This window comes from Oncorhynchus clarkii, chromosome 12 (assembly GCF_045791955.1).
Source record: "Oncorhynchus clarkii lewisi isolate Uvic-CL-2024 chromosome 12, UVic_Ocla_1.0, whole genome shotgun sequence".
Classification (NCBI taxonomy): Eukaryota; Metazoa; Chordata; class Actinopteri; order Salmoniformes; family Salmonidae; genus Oncorhynchus; species Oncorhynchus clarkii.
Genome location: NC_092158.1, coordinates 53,957,825 through 53,980,675, shown reverse-complemented (window position 1 = coordinate 53,980,675; position 22,851 = coordinate 53,957,825). Strand labels below are relative to the sequence as shown.

At 43.2% G+C, this 22,851-nt stretch overlaps 1 protein-coding gene across 2 annotated transcripts in view; it reads right to left on the bottom strand.

Moving 5' to 3' along the window:
• LOC139420812 (rho GTPase-activating protein 26-like) overlaps window positions 1-22,851 on the bottom strand; it is a 124,009-nt gene that overhangs the window by 72,861 nt on the left and 28,297 nt on the right. The window lies entirely within an intron of this gene.

Here is a 22,851-nt window from a genome sequence, read left to right as displayed (position 1 = left end):
ACACCCCCAATTGACTCAAATGATGTCCATTAGCCTATTAGGAGCTTCTAAAGCCATGACATCATTTTCTGGAATTTTCCAAGCTGTTTAAAGGCACAGTCAAGTTAGTGTATGTAAACTTCTGACCCACTGGAATTGTGATACAGTGACTTATATGTGAAGTAATCAGTCTGTAAACAATTGTTGGAAAAATGACTTGTGTCATGCACAAAGTAGACGTCCTAACCGACTTGCCAAAACTATAGTCTGTTAACAAGAAATGTGTGGAGTGGTTGAAAAACAACCTAACTGTATGTAAACTTCCGACTTCAACTGTACCACAGACACACGGATGCACACACACACGCTCCCTGCTTCTGGCAGACACACACACACACACACGCACGGATGCACACACACATGCCTCTGTATCATTAAAGATTGCTGGGGAAATACCAGTGAAACAAATAAAGGGCTGTCTGTGAGTATGTGCGTGTCTGTACAGAGGCTCCCTCAGTATAAAGCCTGGGCCCTGTAACCATATCAACAGGATATCCACAAGTACCCAGAGTCCTATGCAGTGCTTTGTTGCACACGGATCTGAATAGAAGCACTATTCATTTAGGAAAACAAAGGCATATTACAGCAGCAACTAGGGCTGTCACGGTGACCGTATTACCGCCACACCGGCAGTCATGAGTCAATTCCACATGACCGTTGAGTCACGGTAATCTCCTGTTATGCGCTCTGGACATGCTTTGTTAGTAGCCAACTTGCTAATAACTATCATGGGCTGATGGCCTGGTGTTGTCCCTCTAACTACTCTGACATCAATGGAAATGCAATGGAAAGCCAAGTCAAACACTTATCATCAAAACCGTATCATGCTTTTAAAACCCACCTCACTGTGATGATCAATTTGAAGAAAGGTTCAATGGCAGGTTGAAACTGAGTGGAAAACGTGGTCATTGTGAATGTTGTTTCAAAGCCTAACAGAATGAATTTGACAGCTTTCTACGGTGGTGATTCACTCAAAACACTAATTTGTATACTAGAGCTTATGCATAGGCTTATGAGCCCAAGCCCGAAAATGAGGAAAAAAATGACTAAAAAATCTGGTTGTGCCGTTATACAATACACAGCCTACCACATATTACGAATGGTAGAAAAACATCAAACTAAACTCATTTAAGATGTCTTTGGCACATAATTGGCCTTTACTCCAAAATTATACAAATTAGAGTAATCGCCTTTGTGTGTGGACTATATTATTATGCATAATGGATGGACTGGTTACCTTATGCTATATAGTCTGGGAGAGAACAAATAGCCCTAGGTGATGCAATTGGTTCATTGATTGCGCAGGGCAATTTTGAATAGCCTAGTAATAGAGAATGTTTTATATTTTCAGAATTAATTGGGTGGCACATTACCTTTAGCTACAGAATATCTCACCATCTCCTCCTCTCTCTCCTTTATTCCGTTCTCGAGCATGCAGAGAGGGGCTGTCAAAAGTTTTGTGAAATATGTTTCATTGCAAAAACATGTTACTATCACTGTTCGAACAGATTTCACTTGGTTCCCCAAATGAAGCACCGGGTACCTGCAGCAACAGGGTTGGAGAGCCCGTGGCATACAGAGTTTGGCCGGAATATCACCTGTCGCGCAGAAAAAGTGGTTGATGCTTGGAGGGAAATAATATTTATTTCTCAGCTGCTCATATAAAGCACATGCTCTGTTATAAAACCGGAGTAGCCTACCAGGCATCTTGAAAATCGGACCGGCAGGGAAGCACTCGGCCTCCATTCCCTATTCGAGAGCATACAGATTACATGTATTTTTTTGCCCTGCCCGTGTTCAGGCCCATTTGATAATGAGCCATTCTAAATAAAAACTCATTTGACATATTAGTAAAGAGAAGATTACATTTCTAACAGTCTGATCATCAACAGCCTACAGTCGCATCATGCAGCCCATATACGTTTTGATTTCTATGACATTCCAAGGTTTGTATCATTCACAACTGAAGTTGCCAAATAAGTCACTGGACAGTTGTATGACGTTGTCCAGTCCCAGCCTGCCGGCCTGGCAGTGGCGGTCGACCAGAAAACATCCATGTCTGAAATCTTTGAGAAGCCAAGCAGGAACGTGAAAATATGATCACTTGATGAGGCGAGGAACAGAGCTTTCTCAAGTAGCAAAAAAAATAAGATTCCATATAACTCTATATCTAGCATACAGTGCCTTGCGAAAGTATTCGGCCCCCTTGAACTTTGCGACCTTTTGCCACATTTCAGGCTTCAAACATAAAGATATAAAACTGTATTTTTTTGTGAAGAATCAACAACAAGTGGGACACAATCATGAAGTGGAACGACATTTATTGGATATTTCAAACTTTTTTAACAAATCAAAAACTGAAAAATTGGGCGTGCAAAATGATTCAGCCCCTTTACTTTCAGTGCAGCAAACTCTCTCCAGAAGTTCAGTGAGGATCTCTGAATGATCCAATGTTGACCTAAATGACTAATGATGATAAATACAATCCACCTGTGTGTAATCAAGTCTCCGTATAAATGCACCTGCACTGTGATAGTCTCAGAGGTCCGTTAAAAGCGCAGAGAGCATCATGAAGAACAAGGAACACACCAGGCAGGTCCGAGATACTGTTGTGAAGAAGTTTAAAGCCAGATTTGGATACAAAAATATTTCCCAAGCTTTAAACATCCCAAGGAGCACTGTGCAAGCAATAATATTGAAATGGAAGGAGTATCAGACCACTGCAAATCTACCAAGACCTGGCCGTCCCTCTAAACTTTCAGCTCATACAAGGAGAAGACTGATAAGAGATGCAGCCAAGAGGCCCATGATCACTCTGGATGAACTGCAGAGATCTACAGCTGAGGTGGGAGACTCTGTCCATAGGACAACAATCAGTCGTATATTGCACAAATCTGGCCTTTATGGAAGAGTGGCAAGAAGAAAGCCATTTCTTAAAGATATCCATAAAAAGTGTTGTTTAAAGTTTGCCACAAGCCACCTGGGAGACACACCAAACATGTGGAAGAAGGTGCACTGGTCAGATGAAACCAAATTGAACTTTTTGGCAACAATGCAAAACGTTATGTTTGGCGTAAAAGCAACACAGCTGAACACACCATCCCCACTGTCAAACATGGTGGTGGCAGCATCATGGTTTGGGCCTGCTTTTCTTCAGCAGGGACAGGGAAGATGGTTAAAATTGATGGGAAGATGGATGGAGCCAAATACAGGACCATTCTGGAAGAAAACCTGATGGAGTCTGCAAAAGACCTGAGACTGGGACGGAGATTTGTCTTCCAACAAGACAATGATCCAAAACATAAAGCAAAATCTACAATGGAATGGTTCAAAAATAAACATATCCAGGTGTTAGAATGGCCAAGTCAAAGTCCAGACCTGAATCCAATCGAGAATCTGTGGAAATAACTGAAAACTGCTGTTCACAAATGCTCTCCATCCAACCTCACTGAGCTCGAGCTGTTTTGCAAGGAGGAATGGGAAAAAATGTCAGTCTCTCGATGTGAAAAACTGATAGAGACATACCCCAAGCGACTTACAGCTGTAATCGCAGCAAAAGGTGGCGCTACAAAGTATTAACTTAAGGGGGCTGAATAATTTTGCACGCCCAATTTTTCAGTTTTTGATTTGTTAAAAAAGTTTGAAATATCCAATAAATGTCGTTCCACTTCATGATTGTGTCCCACTTGTTGTTGATTCTTCACAAAAAATACAGTTTTATATCTTTATGTTTGAAGCCTGAAATGTGGCAAAAGGTCTCAAAGTTCAAGGGGGCCGAATACTTTCGCAAGGCACTGTATCTAGCATATCTAGCATATAGGACCTGTTTGAAATGCTCAACGTAGCCAGTTCATATGCTCGCTTGCTCCGGAATGGGAAAAATATCCTTTCTATTTTACTCAGATAAGTTCAAATATATTCCCTCTTACTATAACATCATATAATATAAAATAATGGCAAGGGAGTTAAAAGCATATCTTGCCAGCTAAACGAACAAGCCTATATAGCCTATGGCATGGAGCATAGCCAGATAACACACAGTATGCCAACTCATATTCTGTTCTTCTGAAATACATTGTCTTCATACCCTAATGTTTCTTTAGACCTAACAAAAATACCATACATGGATTTATTGTGGTGGTGTATATTCAATTTATTATACTTTTTAAAATAGATGTTGCAAAGGTGCACATCAACAGCTTGTATGGGTGGAGGCCTGGAGATACTAAACGTGTTTATGTTAATTAACGGTCAATTACTGTGAGACCGGCAGGCTTTTACGTGACAATAACCAGCTGACAGAATTTCATGACCGCCACAGCCCTAGCAGCAACACAGCATTGGATGTGGCTCAACGTCCGACTTGACCCAGACAGCTAAGGAAACAAGAGAACAGTGCTAAATTGAAGGAAGGGTGGCTAGATCACAGTCATTTCAGTTAGGGCTTGGAAATGTGACTACAGTCACTTCAGTTAGAGCTTGGATATGTGACTACAGTCACTTTAGTTAAGGCTTGGATAGGTGACTGCAGTCATTTCAGTAAGGGCTTGGACATGTGACTACAGTCATTTAACCTAAGGCTTGGATAGGTGACTGCAGTCATTTCAGTAAGGACTTGGTAATGTGACTGCAGTCATTTCAGTAAGGGCTTGGTTATGTGACTGCAGTCATTTCAGTTAGAGTTTGGATATGTGACTACAGTCTGAGTTAGGGCTTGGATATGTGACTACATTCACTTCTCTTTGGGCTTGGCAATAAGGTTGTGTGAAAAAGAAAGATAAGACAACAGTCTTAGGGCTAATAAGAGGAATAATATCAGCACTGTGACATTCTAGGACACACATTGAAAAGTATGTGGACACCACGGCCAATTAGTTGATTTGGCTATTTCAGCCACACCCATTGCTGACAGGTGTATAAAATCGAGCACACAACCATGCAATCTCCATAGACAAACATTGGCAGTAGAATGGCCCATACTGAGTGACTTTCAACGTGGCACTGTCATAGGATGCCTCCTTTCCAACAAGTCAGTTCGTCAAAATTCTGCCTTGCTAGAGCTGTACCGGTCATCTGTAAGTGCTGTTATTCTGAAATGGAAACGTCTAGGAGCAACAACGGCTCAGCCACGAGGTGGTAGGCCACACAAGCTCACAGAGCGCAGAGTGCTGAAGCGCGTTGCGCCTAAAAATCAACTGTCCTCGGCTGCAACACTCACTACCAAGTTCCAAACTCCCTCTGTAAAAACCGTCAGCACAAGAACAGTTCGTTCGGAGTTTCATGAAATGTGTTTCCATGTCCGAGCAGCCACACAAAAGCCTAAGATCACCATGTGCAATGTCAAGCGCATGGAGTGGTGTAAAGCTCACTGCCATTGGACTCTGGAGAAGTGGAAACGCATTCTCTGGAGTGATGAATCACGCTTCACCTTCTGGCAGTCCGAAAAAACAACTCTGGGTTTGGCAGATGCCAGGAGAACGCTACCTGCCCCAATGCATAGTGCCAACTGTAAAGTTTGGTGGACGAGGAATAATTCCAGTTAAGGGAAATCTTAATGCTAAAGCATACAATGACATTCTAAACGATTCTGTGCTTCCAACTTTGTGGCAAAAGTTTGGGGGAGGCCCTTCCTGTTTCAGCATGACAATGCCCCCGTGCACAAAGTGAGGTCCATATAGAAATGTTTTGTCAAGATCGGTGTGGAAGAACTTGACTGGCCTGCACAGAGTCCTGACCTCAACCACAGCGAACACCTTTGGTCTGACTGCGAGCCAGACCATATCGCACAGCATCAGTGCCCGACCTCACTAATGCTCTTGTGACTGAATGGAAGCAAGTCGCCACAGAAATGTTCCAACATCTAGTGGAAAGCCTTCCCAGAAGTGTGGAGGCTGTTATCGCAGCAAAGGGGGGACCAACTTCATATTAATGCACATGATTTTGGAGTGAGATTGTTCAACAAGCAGGTGTCCACATACTTTTGGTCATGTAGTGTATCAAGGCGTAGATAGTTATCAAATAAAACTCAGAATTTCCTGAAAATTATCCTCACAGTGTGTCCCTTAGCTGTCACTCAGATAGAATACCAACATGAACCAAAATCATCTCGTGTTACTTCCAGCTGACAATTACAGATTTCTCTGACGTTTGTTCATTTAAACCCACATTTCTATACATAGACCTTCCATCAAACAAAGGAACATAACACATAATGAGTATTCTAACACCAATCAAGCTAAACAAGAGCATCGCCACCCAGTCCCTCTAATCATATCTTGCTGACTTCAAACTGACTGAGCAGAAATTGCAGCACTGTGAAATTGACCCCAAAACAACACAGGCCAATTCCACAGTTTCCTCTCCAGAGAGAGCAAGGGAGAAAGGGAAGGAGGGGTGAGACAACAGACAACTTTGTTCTTCCTCCTCAATCTCTATGGCAATGACCTTAGCATCCCATTAACTGAAGGAAACATGTAATGTATCTACAAGTATATACAAGTACAATCTTGGAGTTGATTATGATTATAAACTGATCTGGACACAGACAACACGTGTTTCTGTGACGTGGCCCAGGGAGGAAACAGAGGTCTCAGAGCTGTTCTCAGAGACAAATGGGAGGTAAGACGGAGTGGAAATGAGTGTATTCCACTTCCGGGATGTGCCAGGTGACCCTGTCAACAGGAAGCAAGGGGTCAGGGGTCATCATTATGTTCTGCTCTGTCAGCTCTATCAGTCACAGCCATCTCTCTCTCTCTCTCTCTCTCTCTCTCTCTCTCTAAGAAGAGGCTGGTTACATGAATGGGGAGAAGTCCATGTTGGACCTGTGCTCTCTTTTTGTGGGCTTGTGACCTTCTCATTACCCCGGGACATGATGCACAGGAAATTCCCCCAGGGTCGTTTCTAGCTTTTTTGGAGCCCTAAGTGAGATTTGGTTGGGGCCCACCCAATCTTGCGGGCACCCGAGCAGGGCTACTTATGTCACTTATGCTTAGAAACTAGAGGTCGACCGATTATGATTTTTCAACGCCGATACCGATACCGATTATTGGAGCACCAAAAAGCCGATACCGATTAATCGTACGGTTAAAAGAAAAAATATTTGTAATAATGACAATTACTCAGAACATGAGAACATATGACAGCTGGTGGTTCCTTTTAACATGAGTTTTCAATATTCCCAGGTAAGAAGTTTTAGGTTGTAGTTATTATAGGAATTATAGGACTATTTCCCTCTATACCATTTGTATTTCATTAACCTTTGACTATTGGATGTTCTTATAGGCACTTTAGTATTGCAAGTGTAACAGTATAGCTTCCGTCCCTCTCCTCGCTCCTCCCTGGGCTCGAACCAGCAACACAATGACAACAGCCACCATCGAAGCAGCGTTACCCATGCAGAGCAGGGGGAACAACTACTAGAAGGCTCAGAGTGAGTGACGTTTGAAACGCTATTAGCGCGCGCTAACTAGCTAGTCATTTCACTTCGGTTACACATAAACAGCGCAATGCTTGACGCACAACGAAGAGCTGCTGGAAAAAACACACTAAAGTGCTGTTTGAATGAATGTTTACGTGCCTGCTTCTAAATACCACCGCTCAGTCAGATACTTAGATACTTGTATGCTTGTATGCGCAGTCAGAGTATATGCAACGCAGGACACGCTAGATAATATCTAGTAATATCATCAATCATGTGTAGTTAACTAGTGATTATGACTGATTGTATTTTATAAGATAAGTTTAATGCTAGCTAGCAACTTACCTTGGCTTACTGCATTCGCGTAACAGGAGGTCTCCTTGTGGAGTAAAACGAGAGAGAGGTAGGTCGTTATTGCGTTGGACTAGTTAACTGTAACGTTGCAAGATTGGATCCCCCGAGCTGACAAGGTGAAAATGTGTTGTTCTGCCCCTGAACAAGGCAGTTAACCCACCGTTCCTAGGCCGCCATTGAAAATAAGAATGTGTTCTTAACTGACTTGCCTAGTTAAATAAAAGTATATAAAAAATGTAAAAATCGGCGCCTAAAAATACCGATTTCCGATTGTTATGAAAACTTGAAATAGGCCCTAATTAATCGGCCATTCCGATTAATCGGTCGACCTCTACTAGAAACGGCACTGACTTCCCCTTACCAAAAGTTTGCTAGATCAAATCCCAGAGCCGATATGGTAAAAATATCTTGTTCTGCCCCTGAACAAGGCAGTTAACCCACTGTTCCTAGGCTGTCATTGTAAATAAGAACTTGTTCTTAACTGACTTGCCTAGTTAAATAAAATAAAAAATATCAAAGATGTTTACAGTCACGCTACACCCTTACACCGTACCCTGTCACGATAAAAGGCAGTGTGGTGTGACATACTGTCTTTTCATCACTCTCACGTTTATGTGTTTTATATCAGGAGATTGCTATTAATCACCTTCAGATTACTTTCTTATGGAATTACATGTTGATTATTATCTAAACTACATCCCCTCTCCCTCGTTATTGTGCCTGCCCATTCTAGCTATCTTTTATTGCTTTTTGTCGAGCAGAACTATCCTTGCGTGCTAGCTACTGTAGTTAGCTGGTTAGCTTCGGGCCTATCCCGTTACTTCAGAAGTTAGCTCGTAGCTAGCTAGCTAAATTAGCCACACATAGCTACTGTAGTTAGTTAGCTTGTTGTACCTGTTGTTAGCTCTTTTCGTGCCAGTCCCCGCTTGACTGAAACACCAGCCTATTGATCAAGCATTACCACTCCCTCACTTGGAGTTTAGCTGTGATCACGGAGCTCAGCGGTGCTGTAGGCTATCTGTCCTCGCTTGACAGAGTCCACCAACGCCAACCCTGACAGTCCACGCTTGACTGTGCCAGTCAAATAGTGTCATATAGAAGTGACTTTCAAACCCTGACCTAGATACATATTTAGGCGGAAGACTCGACGACGAAGTACAACTGGTCGGAGACAAAGGTAAGTATACATTTCTCTCGAAGCATCCGAAGCGATACAGAGGCACATTTTTTTCCCCTTTTTCTTGGAACACACTTATCTTACTGATTCGGTGCTGAACACCCATGTTAACAGTGTGAAAAACAAATTCAAGCATCAGATGAGCACACACTTTGCGTTCTTTGCTTGGGAGTTTAACATGCTCAAGTGGCTGCACAGGGTAGCAGCTCCTGGAATCACTGCACTGAGATGCAGAAGGAGATTAAGTCACTGGAAAGTTGTATGGCAACCTTTGAGCCTGCCCTCAAGCACATCCTGACCAGGCTTCCCCCACCGGTACCAAACCCAACCCTTAACTCTGAACGGAGCGTGGTTGTTGAATCGAATGACACTGACATACTGTTCACAAGAGCCTCCCACTCTAATGACACAGACTATGATCACAGACTATGGACCACAGCTCTAACATCGTCCAGAGGGTAGTGCATACTAGGCCGTATGCACTACCCTCTGTAGCGCCTTGCGGTCGGATGCCGAGCAGTTACCATACTGATGCAACTGGTCAGGAGGCTCTAGATGGTGTAGCTGTATAACTTTTGTGGATCTGGGGACCCATGCCAAATTTTTTCAATCTCTTGAGGGGGAAAAGGCGTTGTCGTACTGTCTTCAAGTCTTTCTTGGTATGTTTGGACAATGACAATTTGTTGGTGATATGGACCTTGAAACTCTTCACCCGCTCCACTACAGCCCTGTCGATGTAAATGGGGGTGTGCTTGGCCCTCCTTTTCCTGTAGTCCATGATCATCTTCTTTGTCTTGCTCACGTTGAGGGAGAGGTTGTTGTCCTGGCACCACACGGCCAGTTCTCTGACCTCCTCCCTATAGGCTATCTCATTGTTGTCGGTGATCGGGCCTACCACCGCTGTGTCGTCAGCAAATTAATGATGGTGTTGGAGTTGTGCTTGGCCACGCAGTGGTAGGTGAACAGGGAGTACAGAAGGGGACTAAGCACGCACCCTGAGGGACCTCCATTTTGAGGATCAGCTTGGCAGATGTGTTGTTGCCTACCCTTACCACCCGGGGGCGGTCCATCAGGAATTCCAGGATCCAGTTGCAGAGGGAGGTGTTTAGTCCCAGGGTCCTTAGCTTGTGAGCACTATGGTGTTGAACGCTGAGCTGTAGTCAATGAATAGCATTCTCACATAGGTGTTCCTTTTGCCCAGGCGGGAAAGGGCAGTGAGATTCCATCATCTGTGGATCTGTTGGGGCGGTATGCAAATTAGAGTGGGTCTAGGGTTTTCGGGATGATGGTGTTGATGTGAGCCATGACCAGCCTTTCAAAGCACTTTGTGAGTGCATCGGGGCGGTAGTCATTTAGGCAGGTTACCTTCGCTTAATTAGGCACAGGGACTATGGTGGTGTGCTTGATAAATGTAGGCATTACAGACTCGGTCAGGGAGAGGTTGAAAATGTCAGTTGAGACACTTGCCAGTTGGTACGCGCATGCTCTGAGCACATGTCCTGGTAATCCGTCTGGCCCCGCAGCCTTGTGAATGTTGACCTGTTTAAAGGCCTTGCTCACATCGGCTACGGACAGCGTGATCACATAGTCGTTCAGAACAGCTGGTCCTCTCATGTTTGCTTCAGTGTTGCTTGCCTCGAAGCGAGCATAACAGGTATTTTAGCTCGGTGTGGATGTTGCCTGTAATCCATGGCTTCTGGTTGGGATATGTATGTACGGTCACTGTGGGGACGACGTCATCGATGCACATATTGATTAAGCCGGTGACTGAGGTGATATACTCCTCAATGCCATTGAATGAATCGCGGAACATATTCCAGTCTGTGCTAGGAAAACAGTCCTGTAGAATAGCATCCGAGTCATCTGACCACTTCCGTATTGAGCGAGTCACTGGTACTTCCTGCTTTAGACTTTTATTATAAGCAGGAATCAGGAGGATAGAATTATGGTCCGATTTTCCAAATGGAGGGAGAGCTTTGTACGCGTCTCTCTGTGTGTGGATTAAAGGTGGTCTAGAGTTTTTTTCCCCTCTGGTTGTACGTGACATGCTGGTAGAAATGAGGTAAAAACGGATTTAAGTTTGCCTGCATTAAAGTCCCAGGCCGCTTCTGGATGAGCATTTTCTTATTTGCTTATGGTCTTATACAGCTTATTGAGTGTGTAGTAGTGCCAGCGTTGGTTTGTGGTGGTAAATAGACAGCTAAGAAAAATATAAATGAAAACTCTCTTAGTAGATAGTGTGGTCTACAGCTTATCATAAGGTACTCTACCTCAGGCGAGCAATAGCTCGAGACTACCGTAATATTGGACACCAGCTGTTATTGACAAACAGACACACACCCCCACCCCCCGTCTTACCGGATGTAGCTGTTCTGTCCTGCCATTGCACAGAAAACCCAGTTAACTGTATGTTATCCGTGTCATTGTTCAGCTACGACTCGGTGAAACATAAGATATAACAGTTTTTAATGTCCCGTTGGTAGGATATTCTCGAACGGAGCTCATTCAGTTTATTCTCCAGTGATTGCACTTGGGTCAATATAATGGATGATAAAGGTGGGTTACCCACTCGCCTACGAATTCTCTCAAGGCACCCTGAACTGCGCCCCCCTCTTTTCTTCATGCAAATGACAGGGATTTGGCCCTTGTCCGGGAGAAACATTATATCCTTCACAGTAGACTCATTAAAGAAAGTATTTGTCCAGTTCGAGGTGAGTAATCTCTGATTTGATATCCAGAAGCTTTTTTTGGTTACAAGAGACTGTACCATCAACATTGTGTACAAAATAAGTTACAAACAATGTGAAAAAAACACACAAAATGGCACAATTGGTTAGGAGCCCGTAAAACGGCAGCAATCCCCTCTGGCACCATATGTCACCAATCCCCTCGATTTGGTCACATGTATCAAAATTTGTAAGTATTTTCTTCACTTGGATAAATGTAGAGTATATCACACAGTATATCATACACTGCAGTTGAGGAACAATGGGAAAGTAATTTTGCTTTGAAAGTCGATACATTTATAACCCCACTTTTGAGAAAATGTCCGTTGAATGTTTTGGTCTACTGGAGATGGTCTTCTTTGTCTACACCCATTCAGAATCGTTCACACCCTCTTAAGCTTTAGCCCCACCCATCTCCTTAAGGATTTTTATGTGAGGCCATGTGCTAAACAGAGTGAGCGAAACAATGTTCATACACGTAACGTTAGCTAGCATGACCGTACTCCAGAAAGTAGTCCATCACAAATTTTACCACTGATTTTTGTCGATAGTGCATGTTAAATTCAGGGCAGGAATGTTGAGAGCAGTAGCAACACTTTTGCAGTTCTCTGTGATATCTTTCAAAAAAGCCGCAGTAGCAAGGATTATGTACACATACTGAGCAGCTCATGTTATAGACAGAAGCATGTGACATGGCAGACCAATCCGAACTCATCTCTCAGGCATGTCCAGCCCATCCATTATCTCAGCCAATCATGGAAAGCAGGAAGGTTCCTGTCATTTTCTGTGGCCAAATTTTATTTGTATTTACAGATGGCAATCAAGCTTTTTATAAAATTACGTTTAAATGCCTCTCCTGTGAAGTACTGTAGTGACGTGTGAGATACGCCTAGCTTTTTGAAACATGTCAGACGGTTATTGCGGTGCCCGCAGTCATTTGGTTAACCAATAAACGTCATCCAAAATTCTATGAGCGTCACAGCCCTAGTCCATTTAACTTCCTGTAATATGATTTTCATGCACACGTATTATAAGTCATATTAATACCTCTAGATAATCAGGGTTCCGATGAGGCTCTTAGCTAAATGTATGTGGGTTGATTTCTAATCCTTATATTTAATTAAGATGCCCAGTCTTAGATTATCTCTCTCTCTCTCTCTAGTAACTGATTTCCTAAAGCAAAACTATCCATGCTAATATAAATACAGCTCTCTACCCTCTTCTCTCGTGTGCCAATCACATCCAGGCTCCCATGCTCTCCCTGTGCCCTTGTTGAGAGGGTATTGTGGGTATACAAAACTACAACACATTGTTACTGTTTGGTGTTGCTTCGTAGCCTCCTCCAGGCTTGAAGGAAAGGAGAAGTGGAAGGAATGAGACTCATTTCCCATCATCACCTGCCGGGGTCAGAGCAGCATGTTTCAACAGACACAGGTCTTGCCAAAATACTCAAAGTCCTGTCCGCCTAACTCCCCTTCTCCTCTTCCCTCTTCTCCCCACTTGCTCCCCAGTGTTCTCACCCTACGGCCTTGCCAAACCAGGGAGCAGAGTTGAAAAAAAGCGCAGAGAACAAACTAGCAGAGCCCAGAGGAGAGTAGAAGCACCCCCTGCTTCGCTCTGCTCCACCGCGCCCACTACAGCACAGGCCGAAACACGCTACACACATAGTGACACATGCTACACAGACACACACAGACACACACTCATTCACTTCTCACGCACACTAACACACACACGTTAAACACGTACCTCTCAATCAAACGCTAATTATTCTCACTTGTGTCAATATCCCGCTGGTGGTTTGACTGCAGCCTGAGACACAGGCCCGAGGTGCACTCCCTGAGGCCAGGCAGAGAGAGGGAGGGAGAGGGAGAGAGAGAGCACTACAGATGACAGAACAATTACCTTAATGTTCATGAAGACATTGAGAAGGTAAGGTAAGTCATAGAGCTATGGTACAGATGTACTGTGGTTCTCCCACAGGGGATGAATGGATGCGCTCCACACAGAGGCCTTCCATGTAGTCTGTCCAGTGAAGTCGGTCCACACAGCACATACATCAGTATAGTCTCACACTGCCACACTTTCAGACAAATGCAAGAAAGGCAGAAGGAAATCAAGGTTCAGGAGATTGCAATATGTCACAATGAACCAATTATTAAAAATTGATCAACGTTAAAGTTGCATCAACTTTAAGAGGGCCAAGAGAGGGCAGAACTTGACTTAGCAAACTTGAAGCCAGGACATACGCACAGATAGTACAGTACATGCACACAAACACATGCAGGAACTCTGGCAGTGACCTATACAGGGACCTACACATGCAGGGCTCTCCAGAGGGTGGTGTGGACTGCCCAACGCACCACTGCCTGCCCTCCAGGACATGTCGATGTCACATGAAGGCCAAAAATATCTTCAAGGACATAAACCACCTGAGCCATGGCCTGTTCACCCCGCAATCATCCAGAACGCGAAGTCAGTACAGGTGCATCAAAGCTGGGACAGAAAGACTGCAAAAACAGCTATCTCAAGGCCATCAGACTGTTAAATAGCCATCACTAGCCGGCTCCCACCCAATGACTCAACCCTGCACCTTTAGAGGCTGCTGCCCTATATACATGGAATCACTGGCCACTCTAATAATGGAACACTAGTCACTTTAAAGATGCTTACATAATGATTTACTAATTTCATATGTACAGTTGAAGTCGGAAGTTTACATACACCTTAGCCAAATACATTTAAACTCAGTTTCACAATTTCTGACATTTAATCTTAGTAAAAAGTCCCTGTCTTAGGTCAGTAAGGATCACCACTTTATTTTAAGAATGTGAAATGTCAGAATAACAGCAGAGAGAATGATTTATTTCAGCTTTTATTTCATTCATCACATTCCCAGTGTGTCAGAAGTATTTGGTAGCATTGCCTTTAAATTGTTTAACTTAGGTCAAATGTTTCAGGTAGTCTTCCACAAGCTTCCCACAATAAGTTGGGTGAATTTTGGCCCATTCCTCCTGTAGGCCTTCTTGCTCGCACACGCTTTTTCAGTTCTGCCCACACATTTTCTATAGGATTGAGATCAGGGCTTTGTGATGGCCACTCCAATACCTTGACTTTGTTGTCCTTAAGCCATTTTGCCACAACTTTGGAAGTATGTTTGGTGTCATTGTCCATTTGGAAGACCATATCATGACTGATATCTTCAGATGTTGCTTCAATATATCCACATAATTTTCCTTCCTCATGATGCCATCTATTTTGTGAAGTGCACCAGTCCCTCCTGCAGCAAAGCACCCCCACAACATGATGCTGCCACCCCCGTGCTTCACGGTTGGGATGGTGTTCTTCAGCTTGCAAGCCTTCCCCTTTTTCCTCCAAACATAACGATGGTCATTATGGCCAAACAGTTCTATTTTTGTTTCATCAGACCGGAGGACATTTCTCCAAAAAGTACGATCTTTGTCCCCATGTGCAGTTGCAAACCGTAGTCTGGCTTTTTTATGGTAGTTTTGGAGCAGTGGCTTCTTCCTTGCTGAGCAGCCTTTCAGGTTATGTCGATATAGGGCTCGTTTTACTGTAGATATAGATACTTTTGTACCGGTTTCCTCCAGCATCTTCACAAGGTCCTTTGCTGTTGTTCTGGGATTGATTTTCACTTTTTGCACCAAAGTACATTCATCTCTAGGAGACAGAACACGTCTCCTTCCTGAGCGGTATGATGGCTGCGTGGTCCCATGGTGTTTATACTTGTGTACTATTATTTGTACAGATGAACGTGGTACCTTCAGATGTTTGGAAATTGCTCCCAATGATGAACCAGACTTGTGGAGGTCTACAATTTTTTTTCTGAGGTCTTGACTGTTTGATGTAGGCCTTGAAATACATCCACAGGTACACCTCCAATTGATTCAAATGATGTCCATTAGCCTATCAGAAGCTTCTAAAACAATGACATAATTTTCTGGAATTTTCCAAGCTGTTTAAAGGCACAGTCAACTTAATGTATGTAAACATCTGACCCACTGGAATTGTGATACAGTGAATTATAAGTGAAATAATCTGTCTGTAAACAATTGTTGGAAAAATGACTTGTGTCATGCACAAAGTAGATGTCCTAACCGACTTGCCAAAACTGTAGTTTGTTAACAAGAAAACGTGTTTTAATGACTCCTAAGTGTGTATAAACTTCCGACTTTAACTGTATATACTCTATTCTATTCTACTGTATTTTAGTCTATGCCACTCCGACATTGCTCGTTCTAATATTTATATATTTCTTATTTTATTTTTTAAAACTTTTAGACTTGTGTGTATTGTTGTGAATTGTTAGGTACTACTGCACTGTTGCAGCTAGGAACATAAGCATTTCGCTACACCCGCATTTAACATCTGCTAAATATGTGTATGTGACCAATACAATTTGGTTTGATTTGATTTGATTAGTTACAATAGCAAACAGGGCAGCTCATGACACAGCGCTGGCTGACAAAATAGAGCCCTTGAACAAATACACTGGAAACACGCCCTTTGTCTCTCTGAACAGCTGGCTTTCATCATATCTGCATGTGTCAGCATGCAGAATGAAGGCATGGGAGTGTGTGTGTGTGCGTGTGTGCGAGTGATGAAAGCAGGTCATGCGAGGATTTGGTCACACCCTGTTTGCCTCATTACTATCATCAGCGAAGCAACCTAGAAAATAATTTTAGAGGGAAACGCACACAAACACAACACTCTCACTGCTACACTCAACCAGTGCTTTATTGACTGACAAACAGAAACAGAGCATCCCAGGGAGTCAATCAGAAAAAAAAACAAATGAGAAAAAGACTGTTAGCATTTTTGTGGCTGCTGTTTTCCCCCCGAAAGCTGATGCCTCATCAGAAACAGAATGCTCCTTGGAACCAAACAAAGAGTTGTAACAATGGCTAACTCAAACCAAGACGACAATGGAACAGTACCACAAAGGCCATGCTAGGAAGCCCAGAGAAATGGGGAGGAACAGTGAGAATGTATGTCCGTTATTGGGAACTAAAATAAAAAATTGAAGAGCCCAGTTCAGAGTGATTTGAAGACAGAAGTAGAGAACAAGGAGCACAGGAGGACTGTCCCACTAAGAACAGAATGACAGCAACGTTTTTTGGACATCTTTATTTGATCCTGTCAGGACCGGCTGTCTTTTTTTTGTTCATTTTCTGGTGCAGTCTGGACCGGCCTTGATTTCAAAGTCCAAGGACGTTGATTTCTGGTCTGGTCAATGTTTGGTTCAGATTTGGTTCGGTCTGGACCGGCCTTGATTTGGCCCGAACCTAGACGTCCGGTCTGGACCAGCCTTGATTTGGCCCGAACCTAGACGTCCGGTCTGGACCAGCCTTGATTTGGCCCGAACCTAGACGTCCGGTCTGGACCAGCCTTGATTTTAGTCCAGACCAGACTAAATCTAAACCAATCATAGACATCTATGTATCACAAGTTTGGTCAGTACAGCAGAGTAGAGCATAATAGAGTACAGCCCCAGAGGTTTCTCCACTGCTTTCTTTCCTTCTTCCTTTCTCTGTTTGGTGTCTGTTCTCTTGTCCGAAACCAGGCTCAATGTTAGGCCACATCGCTCGTTCCTTCTCCTATCAACGGGCACAACAAAGGCTACCATGAAGAACAGGGAGATTTCTTTATTTTGTCTCTTCCAAAGATACAGCAAGTAGAGAAACCGGGTACAAACGGAATCATCCAACGACTGCCACAAAAACAGCAGTGCAGCAAGCAGCACATTAACATTAAAGATGAGATACACAGAAACCATAGAATGGAAACCATTTCCTCTGTGCGTCCATGACGTTTCATGTGGTGTAGCAGTGATAATTTAACTGTGACCCCCCCTCTTGAAAACAGGAAGTCATATGGCCCCAAAAAGCTTATTCTCTTCCAGGACAGCAGAAAGAGAGAGAGAGAGCGAGAGAGAGAGAGAGAGAGAGACTAGAAAGAGTAAAAAAGAAAGTCTATTAAAGAGCGAGACTGCAACACAAGCCAAAGCATGGCTGCTGAGGAACATACAACAAAGTGTTTCTCCTCGTGTTTAGCACTGTGAGGGTCTTTTGGGCACTTCACAAAATATAAAATGCCAAAGAGGGGTGCGAGAGGGGGGTTGGAGGGATGAGCTGCTGGATATCACAAACCAGATTAGTCCAGGGCCATTTCCAAAAAGCCAGCCTCTCCAGCTAACACAAACTTGACCTTGGCTTCAGCCACTTACTAACAGACATAAACACAACGCATGATTCATTTTGGGAGCCAGAAACAAAGTGTACATTCATTTGTGAAAAAAAGAGCGACTAAAATAAAACGCTAAAACGGTTTTCAACCATTATTCAACAACCCAGGGATCAACCCTGTGCTGGTTTCAAGTGTATTTAGACCAGTTAGACGCTGCTGATGTGAGGACGACTCATAATAATGGCTGCAATGGAGTCAATGGAGAACGTGGTTTCCATGCGGTTGATACCATTCCACTATACTCCATTCCAGCCATTATTATGTGTCGTCCTCCTCCCAGCATCCCCCACTGATTCAGACACAACTAGAACATTGGAGTAAGGACAGGAGGGACTCTCAGTTTGCTGTTGAAACACAACAGAAACAGCAGACATAGATTGGTACAACAAAGAACTCCTGTCACACAGGTCATAGCAGCGAGGTCACTTACACGGAGGTCACCGCCCGAGACATAGCCAGAGGGCTCCGCCTTCTTGGACATAAACAATCAAACGGATTGGTTTAAAATAGTTCACTTCAAATACAATTGGATGTATCCTACAGTTCTCATATATCTTCTGGTTTACCTCTTACACTACAGAAATCAAACACAACAGGGAAAAGGATTGGAATCACGTGGAGCCCAGGAAGAGTAGCTGCTGCGTCAACAACAGCTAATGGGGATCCTAATAAAATACTAATGACAGCCGTGTCAACACCAGTTCCTTGATGAATGCACTCGTAAGGACACTGTTCCAGTTCAAAGACCTTGATAATAGGCTATCTTCTAAAGCCAAACACAGACCTCATGTTATGTTACATACTTGCTTCTTCTGACTGTTTACTGTAACATGCAGTCTGAAACAGTGTGGCTAAGTGGTGCTAGTTTGGGTGTACTACTTCTCAGCATTCCAGCACATGGCATACAGACACAGCAGTGGCCCTTTGTGTGACACTTGACCTGAAAATAGAGCATCCGTTTGCAGGTTGATTGGTGGCCACGGCGATCATCTGACTCCATTCCATCAGCTCTCATGGTGGGCCAAGCCTGTGGGACGGAGCCTTGAAAGAGACTGAGAGGAGAGGAGAGGATGGAAGAGAGCAAGGCTGAAGACAGCCACGAGACAGTTAGACTGACTGACAGGAGAGAGAGGGCAGTGAGTCTGAGTGGTAAGGAGGGCAAGGCTCAAGGTTGCGTGGGGCGGGCGGGTGGGTAGGCCCGGAGGCCATGAGGCTCGGACAGCATGGGCAGAGAGCTGGGAGTAAGACTGAAGTAGTCAGACAGGCTACTAACAGACATGAAGTGATAGAAAGCAGAGAGCTACAAATGGAGCTGTACAATAGCCAGTCAGACAAGGGAGAGACAGATAGAGAGAGAGAGAGAGCACTGATGGGAGGCAAGGGGGGGGTGCAGGGTTGTGGAGAGGACCAGAGCTAATGCTCTGTAAGACAGCCAATGTGCAAGATGTACTAACATGAGGTGTGAGGCCGTCATTGTAGTGATATTCAATCAGATATTCCTCAGCCTGAAATCTCAGGACGTTTCAGCCCAGGGCAGGAAGTGCACAACAGGAAGTGATTTCCTCACTCACAGCCAATCAAATGACCACTCTATGACCATAGAGTCAGCAGCAAGCTGTAGTTAGACTATGTATGAATATGAAACATTATTAGTGACACACAAGTGATGAATGTGAAGAATGAGACAGGAATTCTTGAAAAGTATTGCATTTTCATCCACCCACACAGACAGACTAGTACTAGCGAAAGTGAAGAGGCAAACACTGGGTCTACTGTGTCCCCTCTATAGGCCTTGGTCAAAAGTAGTTCACTTTAGATGGAATAGGTTGCCATTTGGGACGCATCCCTATCACTACTGATAGAGCTCCACAACAACAAAGTCGTCTCACTCTAAAGCTGATTAAACGACTCGGTGAACACGGAGGCATCACGACAGCTCTGGAGAACGTGTCATGACACAAAGGAATCCTTTTGGTGTGTTTCCAATTCGATCTGACATTTACCAGTCCTGACAGCTAGGCTTATACTCAGCCCTGGCAGCATGGTTCAATGATTATATTCTACTGAAGGGCATTTCCATGGAAAAGGACCCATGAACACCAACATGTGAAGTTCAAATTGGTTGTCAAAGCTAAGACTCTATATTTTGGGGGGAAATTAAGGCATATTTATATTTTATATATTTTTCAACCATTGATTTCTGGTCAAACAAATGGAAAAGGGTTCTTAGACAGCATCTACCAGAAAAAGTCTTAAAATGTACTAAAAATACATCAAAACACATTAATGTTGAAGTAAAAGACCCCTGCCAACTAATATCAACACTTACATTATTATTTGCCTTCTGTAAGTTTAAGAAACTTTGCCTTGTAATTCCATTACCAAAAACTGACAATGTAAGTTTTTTTCAAACTTTTCTCCCTCATTAGGAGGGAGGATAATGAAAGTTCACAGAGGTAACAAGTAAAGCTAGACATACCAATTAGTTATAGTGTTTTAACTGATATCAAGTTTGTATATGAATTATTCAGTGATTAAAACTCGTAATTCAGTTACTAAACCATTGGCTACATGTCACGTCGTGACCATAGAGAGCTGTTTATTCTCTATGTTGGTTGAAGTGCGATAGTGACTAGGGCGGGTCATCTAGGTGATTAATGGTTTATGTTGGCCTGGTATGGTTCCCAATCAGAGACAACAATAAACAGCTGTCTCTGATTGGGAACCATACCAGGCCAACATAAACCATTAATCACCTAGATGACCCACCCTAGTCACTATCACGCTTCAACTGTTTATCGTTGTCTCTGATTGGGGATCATATTCAGGCAGCCATTTCCTCATTGTGCTTTGTGGGCTTTGTGGGATCTTGTCTATGGAGAGTTGCCTGTGTGCACACCAGTAGCGTCACAGTTCGTTTGTGCGTGTTTTGTTTGCTGAGTTTCTATTAATTAAAATATGTGGAACTCTACGCACACTGCGCCTTGGTCCATTCATTATGACAATCGTGACACTACAATGGGAAATCATAGTAGTCACAAACCACAGTTGGGTCACCTGCTACCGTCCTCTAGGGATGGGCATTTGAAATTATTCAAATAATAGCATACATTTTTTGAGATATCTGGGTAGTCTCAGAAAAAATAAATAAAATTGTGACCAATCAGAATGACGCAAAATGCCACAACAGCAGACAGTGCGCAGTAGTTTCTCCTTCCTTTCCTTTCTTCCAGTGAGACTGACCAGAGAGAAGGAACACAGTCTTCCACCTGATGGCGAAACCTGAGTCACACCGCATCTGCCTCATGCACACATACATGTTGTTCCTATGACCAGAGAAAGTCAAATATTCCTTGACATTAAATAGACACGACACTAATAATGATGATAAAAACCCAGGGCTGTCGACACTCGTGGCTACAAATGTATTACAGCTGCAGCCCGAATGCATTCACATTCCTTTTTCATTCTAAATAGAAATCTGCTGCTGGGCCTCTCTGAGACTTCTGTGTGTGTGTGTGTGTGTGTGTGTGTGTGTGTGTGTGTGTGTGTGTGTGTGTGTGTGTGTGTGTGTGTGTGTGTGTGTGTGTGTGTGTGTGTGTGTGTGTGTGTGTGTGTGTTTGGGGATTATGTATATGTCTATGGTGTATGTAGGCACCTGAGCTGAGCAATAAGATAAGGGGGGAGGCACTCTTGATCTGAAATCACCCTCACCCACTCATTTATTTGTCATTTTTGCAGATTAAAATTGTTAGAGCTATTAATGTATCGAAAATTTGCTATGACATAGGCAATGAATATATAGCACGACTTTGGATTTCGGCCTTGTCTCATAATCTAATGGTTTAGACTAGGGGTCCTCAACTGGCGGTCTGCGGGACACATTTTTGTTAATAGTTGGACATAAAAGACCGTAAAAACAATCAGGAAATCAGCTCCAAGTGATTTTGATTTAAGAAATCTGTTCCCAAGTATTCCCACTCTCAATAGAGAGACACGTGATCGTATACATTTGAACCGGGGACCGATGTCTATCAGTGAATCGTTACATTCCTAATAGACGTCTGTCTATGTTTTACGAGTTTGGACAACACAGTACAGTACAGTAGAGCAAAGTAAAGTACAGTAGAGTACAGAACAGTAGAGTCAAGAAAAGTAGAGTACAGTATTACACTAAAGTGTAATGTACTGTATTGTACTGTACTGAACATATCTACTTTACTTTACTGTACTCTACTATGCTTACTACTGTGATGTCCAAACTTGTGATACATAGACGTCTATGATTGGTTCTAGATTTGGTCTGGTCCGGACCAACCAAAATGTGGTTGTTTGGGGGCGGATCTAATTAGAAGAGTAGCCAGAGGGTAGAATAATACCCAAATATGCAAAGGACGATATTGCATATTTCTACCTTTGTGAACCTATTCAGAATGCATCACCCTGAAGTTAATTATATTAATATCCATTATAAATTATATTTATATCCATGATTAGCATTTCTGTATAGTACAGATCAGGGACCAATGATGTAATTCCATTACAGGGTATAAATCCACTTAACCAAAATAGATTTTTTTCAAAGTCAAGGTGTCATGTCATAGCTAACACCCCATTATTTCTTGAATCTTCGTGTATTTGTCACACTTGGTCCCTTTAGGCCATTTTTTTGTGAACTCATTGCAGTTCGCTTATTTTTTTGTGCATTGTGAACACTCCAAAGGAACTCAGACCCCTCAAAAGAGGCCCCTGAAGCGAACCGAACTCGCATTGAATTCCGCGGACCGGTTCCCATTTTTAGGGCAATGTGAAAACAAAGCTCCCCAGGTTCACTTGTTATTATTCCCGCACCACAAACTAGACTACTGCAA